The sequence below is a fragment of the Bombyx mori genome, chromosome 5 (genome assembly GCF_030269925.1).
Source record: "Bombyx mori chromosome 5, ASM3026992v2".
Classification (NCBI taxonomy): domain Eukaryota; kingdom Metazoa; phylum Arthropoda; class Insecta; order Lepidoptera; family Bombycidae; genus Bombyx; species Bombyx mori.
The window spans coordinates 6,014,911-6,023,766 of NC_085111.1; the positions used below are offsets into that span (position 1 = coordinate 6,014,911).

The window sequence follows — 8,856 nt, forward strand, 5'->3', positions numbered from 1 at the left end:
CCGGTCAATGTTAACCAGGTCATGGTTCGATAGTGGGGCGAGGATATCGAAGGCGAGATCGTCGATTAGCACGTCGAGGTGCAAACAATCGTAACCTTATATTAGTGTAGGATTGGTAAGAACGGAACGTATGAAAAGAGTGTGGAACGGAGCGTTACGATGTGATTGAAAGAAAACGGAAAGAAAGGAAGAAGAGAATGACAGAAAAAAGGAAGATGGCGAAGACGGTTGAAAAATAAGCAAGACGTAATAAAAGTGTTAATTATTATTATAACAGAAGATTTTGGGACAGTGGAAGTTTTATTTTATGCGCTGCGATCTCTATTCTACATTAGTATTAGAAAATCAGATGATTCATCCTAAGACAGGATTTAGTAGCAAATACCAGACACAATATTATTATCTAGAATCTGACGCGTCAATGTTTTGTAAGCATTTGAAATTTTATTAATAAAACGCAGCGTTTTCGGTGGAGTAAGTATACTCCTTTACTAAGAGACGTGTACCGATAAATGTTGCAGATACTTACAGAGACTCCACTTCAATGACTAATGACGGTCATAAGCTCCACGATAACTTAACGTTTTCTAGAGATGTTCAATCGAAATTTAAAGGAGATGAAAATCTGTTTCGTTATCGGCGTTGTAAAAAGACTTGGATGAACTGTGTGAATGAGGATACGCGAGAAAAGGGTGCCATTGCAGTGATGACGTCTGATAAATGTGAATATAACAAGAGATCAGGCTGCGCCGACCACAGATAGTGGGATTAGGGCAAACAAAATAAGAAGAAGAAAATGTGTAATAAATTATCAAATATTCTAGAAACAACTGAGTATCTTATCTGAGTATGCTCTGCGAGTATTTATTAGTTCGTGGTTCTTTGTTGACTATTCGTGCGCGCCATGTGTAGCCATCGGTAATGTGAAAGAAACTTTATGTCTCGCGCGATAGTCGGAACGACAGAGGTTATTCGTTCGACTAATGTGCAGTTTGCATATTATATTCGGAACGTTTTGGTGTGTTTGTAACACGCTAACGTAATGTGTTTCGTTTTTCAAAATTTTGGCGGTAGTATTCCGTAGTAGTTATGCATTTTATTTTTGTTTTTTTCTTCTAAACAGCGAGGCGATCTCATTTCATAGTAACAATTGTTTATTTGTGAATGATTATTTAAATGATTTTATTCAACTCGTCGAAATGAAACATAAAATTAGTTCACGGTGTAAACATATAGGATGTTGGTATCTTCCCGTGCTCGTAAAAATTATGAATTTCGTTTAAGGGATAACTAGACGATAACGATGATAACGCCATCTTGTTGTGTCTTTAAAGCGGTTAGTTGCCCTCAATTAAGAAAAATAGTATTATCATTCGCCAATAGATGTCGGGAAGAGTTGATTATTGAAAACACGAATAAAACAACATTTTCTGAAAATAAATCGAAGCTAGATCGATTTATCGCCCCCGAAATCCCCTGTATACAAAATTTTATGAAAATCGTTGGAGCCGTTTCCGAGATTCAGATTATATATATAATAATATACAAGAATTGCTCGTTTAAAGGTATAACTTAAGATAAGATTAGTGCTCATTTAACGTTATGCAAATCTTTAATCTCATGTCTCAAGGTGAGCTACCGCGGTTGTGTCTATCGACTCCGGGCCATTCAGAACCAGTCAAGTTATAAGTAAGTATATTAGGACGAAAAAAAGGAAAAACAGGAAAAGGAATGAACTGAAATGGCGAAATGCAGACTGAGTTCATTAAATTTCACGAACTCTTTTTTTTTATTTATTGCTTAGATGGATGGACGAGCTCACAGCCCACATGGTGTTAAGTGGTTACTGGAGCCCATAGACATCTACAATGCGCCATCCACCTTCAGATATAAGTTCGAAGGTCTCACTATAGTTACAACGGCTGCCCCACCCCTGAAATAGGCAGGGTGGTGGTACCTACCCGTGCGGACTCACAAGAAATCCTACCACCAATGAGCCACCACCACTCAACAGTTCATAGTCATAAAACGAAACTATTATTGATATATTTCAAAATAGGATAAGCAAATATAAAATTGGAGCCTTCACTGACTAGTCTTTAACTAAAGCACGAGAGAGAGCGGAGCGAGATGCCTCGCACTATTTTCATTTCGTGTGGTGCCACATTTAATTTCGTTGAAATTCTAACGTAGCTTTGCAAAAATGTCAACTTTATTCCGCCTCAGCCCGAGTCGGTTGGGGCCATGAAACTGCGCTATATAATAACCTAAAATAACATTTATGAATTTCGATTAATTCTAACTTGAAATTGTTATTAGTCGTATTTCTTTTCTTACGAAGGCGAACTTACATCAGCTTAATATTCATGAACCGTTCGATTATTTTTGAAGTGAAACTTCTTTAGAATCGTTGTGATTTCAAACTCGATGAAACGAAAAAATAAGTCCATAGAGACACAAACACATAAATGTATCGGATTCAGCCGCCGAAAGAATGAGATAGAACACATTAGGTGTTCTCGGTCTCCTCTTTGTGCGACTCTTCGTAGCATCCCCACTATCGTCTACAAAGAATTGTTCATATTATGTAAATGTATGTCCTGTGTAGTGGGATAGTCAGTATATCTATATCTATATCTTATTTATAAGTTTAATTTCAACCGTGTGTGACTTGGACACACACACACACACACTTTTTTTTAAATTTATTGCCTTTCTAGGCAGACGATCATACGACCTACCTGATGGTGTGTGGTTACCGTTGCCCATGGATTTCAGCAATGCCAGGGGCAGAGCCAGGCCGCTGCCTACAAATTACAAGGGCACAATAGATATTGATTCAAATAAACAACAATATCATATAATTAATTAGTAAGTCGGGCTAGTTCACTATATAGCATACGACAACTTATTTTTGGTATCGTGTTTCGAAATCAGTATGTATGTGTGAGGAGCACTATGCGTCTATATTTTTATTGCTAAGTTGAGCTAACGAGCTCGCGGGCCACCTGATGTTAAGTGGTCACCGGAGCCCACAAACATCAAGCACGTCAATGCTGCCGCCCATCTTAACATATGTGTTCTAAATATCAGTTTTTACTGTACAACGGCTATCCCAAGCCTTCAAATCGAAACGTATTACTGCTTCACGGCAGAAATAGGCGGGTGGTGGTACCCAACCTTGCGGGCTCACAAGATGCCCTACCACCAATTTTTACGCTAAACCTACTTAACAATATTACTGAGATCTCTACGTCATTATTCTAGGTTAGCGGTTATACCATATTCACTTGATATCTACGTGCCTCAATTACTACTTAACACTATATAGACCTTCTGCTTATAAACAAGAAGAAATACAAAAAACTTCGCATTTATATTGAAGTTAATTTTATCCATCACATTTTTATTAATTATTATACAAGAATAAAGCGGAACGCGGGTAGCTTTTGTGGCCATGGCGGGTTCGCTTCGTACCGCGCAAGCAACAACGATGCCTTGTTTCTTCATTTTCTAGAATGTTCCGCAGTTTCGAGACGAGCTTTGAGTAACTATAACTTTATGAAAACTTATACGGGAGCGCCGAAGTAAGACGTGGCTTCCAGCAAAAATTATCAAACCGTATTTAATTTGCTCTATGACTTTTCTCGGTTTTCGCTTCCGACAAATTTTGAATTGCGCTATGCATCAAGTTTCAACTAAGCAAGTTTTGCTGGCACGAACTGACTGTTTGTTTTTTTTTATGTTTCTGTTCTAAAAATTGCTTTTTTCTTTAAAAGCAGGAAAATGACTGCTAAATGATTTCTGTGAAAAATCCCATCGATGATATTTTAATACATCGACATCGATACGATAAATTCTCAAACCTCTCCACCAATCAAAAAACTAAAATAATCCTTTAGAAAAATACATCAGAAAATACAAGCGTAACATAACGAACCACGCCATAATATATATTTTCACATAAACTCAGAACTCTTCCATTCAACCGAACAAAACTTTGGAATCGGGAAACCATTTATCAAATACGTTTGTGAAACACACAAAGCTTACCAATCTTATAACCCATCTGAAATTCATATTGGAAGTCGATCGGTATAAAGCCGCGTACACACTGTAAAAGGCCTGAGCTCCCGCGGGAGGTACTCCTGAAAGGCGAAGAGCGATACCACTCTTTTATACTTACAATAAAATTGTGAGGACCGAAATTCCGTTCACATAAATAATCAATAACATTAAAGGCAAATTTTATCTCTTTTTTAAGCTACCGAATACTTTTTTGTAAATATTTGTGATGTCCAATTTAGATTGCTGATAAACCAAACTAGAAACAATAAACTTTTTCGGAGCATCGTGACGTTATAATATGCAGACGAAGTCACAGGCGTCAGCTAGTGCTTTGAATAAGCCTGTTTTCCGACGGCGTAGCTTAGGGATGCGACATAGACTCAATGCTGTTTTATTCTGCTGCCATCAATACTTAAAACGCTTGTGAATGGTTTAGTGGTGTTACTGGTATCGATAAATATATAATCAGATCATATAATTTAAGATCGGCTTTTATTTATGGTTCGGAGTATAATTAAATTCAAAAGTGGCGCGAATAAAAACGAAACCGTCAAAGTCACGTCCAGACGAAAAGTTGAGAAAATCATGAAGCAATTTCGTAACGATAATAAATCATAAGTTCACAATTGTGACATCACTATCCGAACCAGGCTCTAGCATCTGCCTCAAGAGGACTTCTTAGGGTTTTTCGGTCACATTGCCAGAAAGAGCGGCGACAATCTTGAAAAATTGATGGTCACTGGCATGATTGCAGGCAAAAGATGTCATGGACGCAATCCAATGCGCTGGTCCGACGTAATACGCACCACACTGGATACCACAGTCTACCATACAGTATGCCATAAACACCGCCGAGAACAGAGGAAGATGGCGAAACATCGTCCAGAGAAGGATAATGGGAGGAGATGGTCACGACCCTCAGACATGAGGAATGCGACTCAGGAAGGAGGAGGTGGTAAGTGAATCCCGGATATTACAATGTGAAAATGACCCATATCAGTGGTACTGATGTCTTCAGGCTCACAAGACACAACAGACCTTACCTCCAGCAAAAAACTTGATTTCAATTCTTCTCTTAAAATAAAGTTAGTTTCTAACAATAACATTTATAAAATTTAAAATTCAAATGCTAGCCTGGCATGGACGGAAAAAAGCTTTTGTAAAATTATCGATAAAATAATTCTGCAATATTCTTGCCCATTTCTAATGTAAAAGGATTGACATTTGTTGAGGAGGACGAAGTAGCGGATTCGGAGACAAAATAAACTTGGAATAGGTAATACTCTGATAATGTCGAGTATTCAAATATTCTTATTTGCTCCGGTTATATTTGGTACATTGTATTTAAGTAATGTAAATAATAAATTTAATATATTTATTAGTTTATTAGTCATTTTTCTTAACAGGCCGGACGCAATATGAAAAAAACGAGTATTTTCATTCAGGCCGCAGTGCTTACCGCTGAGTCTTATTTTTTTGAACCATGCGGGCCATGAGGGTCACCCGTGAGCCTTTTAAAATATCTAAACTAGACGGTAAAAGTTGCTAATTTTTATCGTCCGTGCAAATTATCGATTTTATATATTTTTGAATGAAAATTTCACGTTGTTAAAAATTATTGGTTTCCGGATTTTGGCTTGACCCGAATGGTACAGTACGCTAGCACCACCGGTGGATCGTAAAGAGTTTAATGTGTTAAAATATATAATAAAAAGCAATCTTTGGAGATGATTGTGGTTTATTAATAAAATAACATCGGGAATTGATTTAAGCCATAAAGACAAAACTAATAACACAAAAAAAATACAAAAAAAATCATAAATATAAAATTTGATTAGAGCATATTAGCAAAGCCAAAATTAATTACCATCAGTTCATACTACGTTATAATTCGTAAGATGCATTTCGTTTACATTTCCACGTATATAAACTAACAATATATTCATTGAATACCAACATATCAATAATTATCGAACATCACGAACGGATCAGGGAGTCAATAAAGCAAATTGCCGTCATCTCGTTTTGGGTCAAACAACTTAATATACGGAGGGCAAATCCTTAGTGGGCACAAATAAATACGGTAGCTCCTTGCCTATCATATTTCGCTGATCCTCGGGCATTAGACAGAAGGGTCAGCAATCGGCCCAGACGGACGTAATACCCGTGTTCTCATCTTCAATTGACTTGAGTCCTTACTTTATTGTTTCCCGTGTTCTTATCTTATCCATTTCAAGAACAGAATATAATAGCAGATTAGAGTTGCCTTGTTTGCTTGAGGGTATTTAACTTTCAACACAAATTTGTAATTCGGTCAACATCAAAACATATTTATAAAATACTAGCTGACCCGGCACACTTCGTAGTGCCTTAATCGATAAATAAAAGACCTATACTTTTGTATAAAATAAACTTAAAACAAACAAAAGCAATCCGTCCGACGGGGGAAACATCACAGGAAAAACAAAATTGTTATATTTATTTAATTCCAAACATTTTCATATTTATCTACCTTTTAAACCTTCTCTGGACTTCCACAAATAATTCAAGACCAAAATTAGCTAAATCGATCCAGCCGTTCTCGTGTTTTAGCGACACTAACGAACAGCAATTCTTTTATTTAGAATAGAAGAATTAATAGAAGATTAATATGAATCATTTATTTGTCTAAAACTTTAATGCTCTTGTTTAATAAGTTTTTATTTAGCCGAAATGATTAGCGAATTAGTAGCACTGATTGGACCGTTTTACGATATAAATAGACACTATCATTTATCTTGAAAATGTTATTCTCATACAATCACTACAAAAACGCATGTAAATTTAATGGATTTGTGCTAAACCAAATTAAGGTGCTTAGACAGAAACTGTGGTTGAAATCGTTATGCTCTTTGTTAGTTTGTGCAGCTATAACTATTTTATTTAAAAGCTTCAGCTACAGCTACAACTTCTAATCCGGTATTTTGTGTTCTTGCTAAAATAACGGAAGATGATGAAATGATAATAAACTAATCTTTTAAACCAAGTTCAATCGATAATATAAGCTCGTGCTCGTAAAGCTTTAAGTATTCGCTTTAGTTATATAAATTTTATTACTAAAAATTGTAGTTATTCAACAACGAATCTACTCCCGTGTTTGGGCTTATGGACGCGTAAACTACGATAAATAATATATGTAGTACATAAGTATATAATATGATTCAGAAACTAAAAAATGCGCTTAAATAGTGCGTTGAACCGGCAATTAATTAAATTTTTTTTATCCGGTTGATATCAGGTCAGGATATTAAAGTGAAGTTATAAATTTGTTGTATTTTTCATCTTTCCTTGAAGCATATGCAATTTTAAACCTAATCGGACATCTTGAAGTCGTCGAAATCGATATTCAATGATTCCGTAACATACAAACAAAAATATATACATACCAAGCTAATTAAGTCGTGTAAAATGAAATTCCCTGAAAATAAAAGCAAAAGAGCATTTCCTTCGAACTCGAAAATCACCTTCTTGGAGTCGAAGCGAAATTTATCTCAAAATGGACACCGCGATCCCGAATCTTTAACAAAATAGCTCCCCGGAACATTTTAAGTCTAAGTAAGTGGCGTTCGGCGACCGAAGATTTGCTGTACCGTCTCTAATGGGCATTATCCTTATTTATAGTGGTCGCCGGCGAAGCGAAATCGTTTCACTGTACTCGAATTTAAACACGAGTGTTAACAACTCAAGTCCGCTGACGATGTAATTTAAGAAGTCAATATTTGAGTTTTATGTTTTGGTATTTTTTTTATTACTTAGATTTACATAAATAGTACATACTATATTACTGGTGGTAGGACCTCTTCTGAGTCCGCGCGGGTGGGTACCACCACCCTGCCTATTTCTGCCGTGAAGCAGTAATGCGTTTCGGCTTGAAGGGTGGGGCAGCCGTTGTAACTATACTTGAGTCCTTAGAACTTATATCTCAAGGTGGCTTTCTTTTTAGTTATGTTTCAATGGGGAAAAAGAATTTTTTTTTTGATAATATTCATTTCTTTCCTTCGTGAGTGTTGCCAGACTAAAAATTGTGACCTAATACGGAAGCGTTCAGATTTGACTGCAAAAAAAATTGGTAATAAAAATAATCCTTTTGCCCCACCGAAGGTTAAAGCCCCAAGCTACGCTTTTCGCTATTTAATTGTCTTAAAACGTCTAGTACAGAAAGCTATCATTCTGACACGCCGCGTATCGTGAAGTATTTTTTCGCATGACTAGAGTGATGGTGGTACATAATATATATTTTTGTGGTATTTTTTACTAAATTTGACAATTATTTTATTTTTTTACTTATTTCTTTAGTTTATTAATCAATACGATTTTAATAGATTTTGCAACTAACATTTTTTTCTCTACCTATGCTGATAGCCTTGTTAGGCTATTTCAGCTTCTCCTTGACGCATAGATGAGCTCGCGGAGCTTTAACGGAGAGTGTTGAGCTCTTCGTCGCAAGCGACGGGTGGATGTGGACGGTAACCTGTGCCTGTGGTACCTAAAAGCACAGCTAATGGATCGGGAGGATCCGTAATGACGTGTTTAGGGCGACGTCGACTGTTTACCATTCAGTCTACAGGCTCGGGTATGTAAGCAAATAATAATACAAAAATACGATAAGAAATTTGAATCCAATACATATTTACCTTGGCGAAAGTTTATTAAGTAATAGAACCCTAAAATATCACTGATTACAAGATAACAGTTTGGGTATGTTTGTGAGATTTTTCAACGCCCAAATCTGACCTACATTTAAAACAA

The 8,856-nt window shown here is 36.3% G+C and overlaps 1 long non-coding RNA gene across 2 annotated transcripts in view; it reads right to left on the bottom strand.

Annotated features, from left to right (window-relative positions):
* LOC134198892 (uncharacterized) overlaps nucleotides 1-8,856 on the bottom strand; it is a 59,260-nt gene extending 50,404 nt beyond the window's left edge. For both annotated transcript variants that reach the window (XR_009973163.1, XR_009973164.1), the window contains exons 1-2: nucleotides 8,742-8,856; nucleotides 7,494-7,525 (exon numbers count right to left, since the gene is read on the bottom strand). This is a non-coding gene — a long non-coding RNA (uncharacterized LOC134198892). The remainder of the gene's footprint in view (nucleotides 1-7,493; nucleotides 7,526-8,741) is intronic.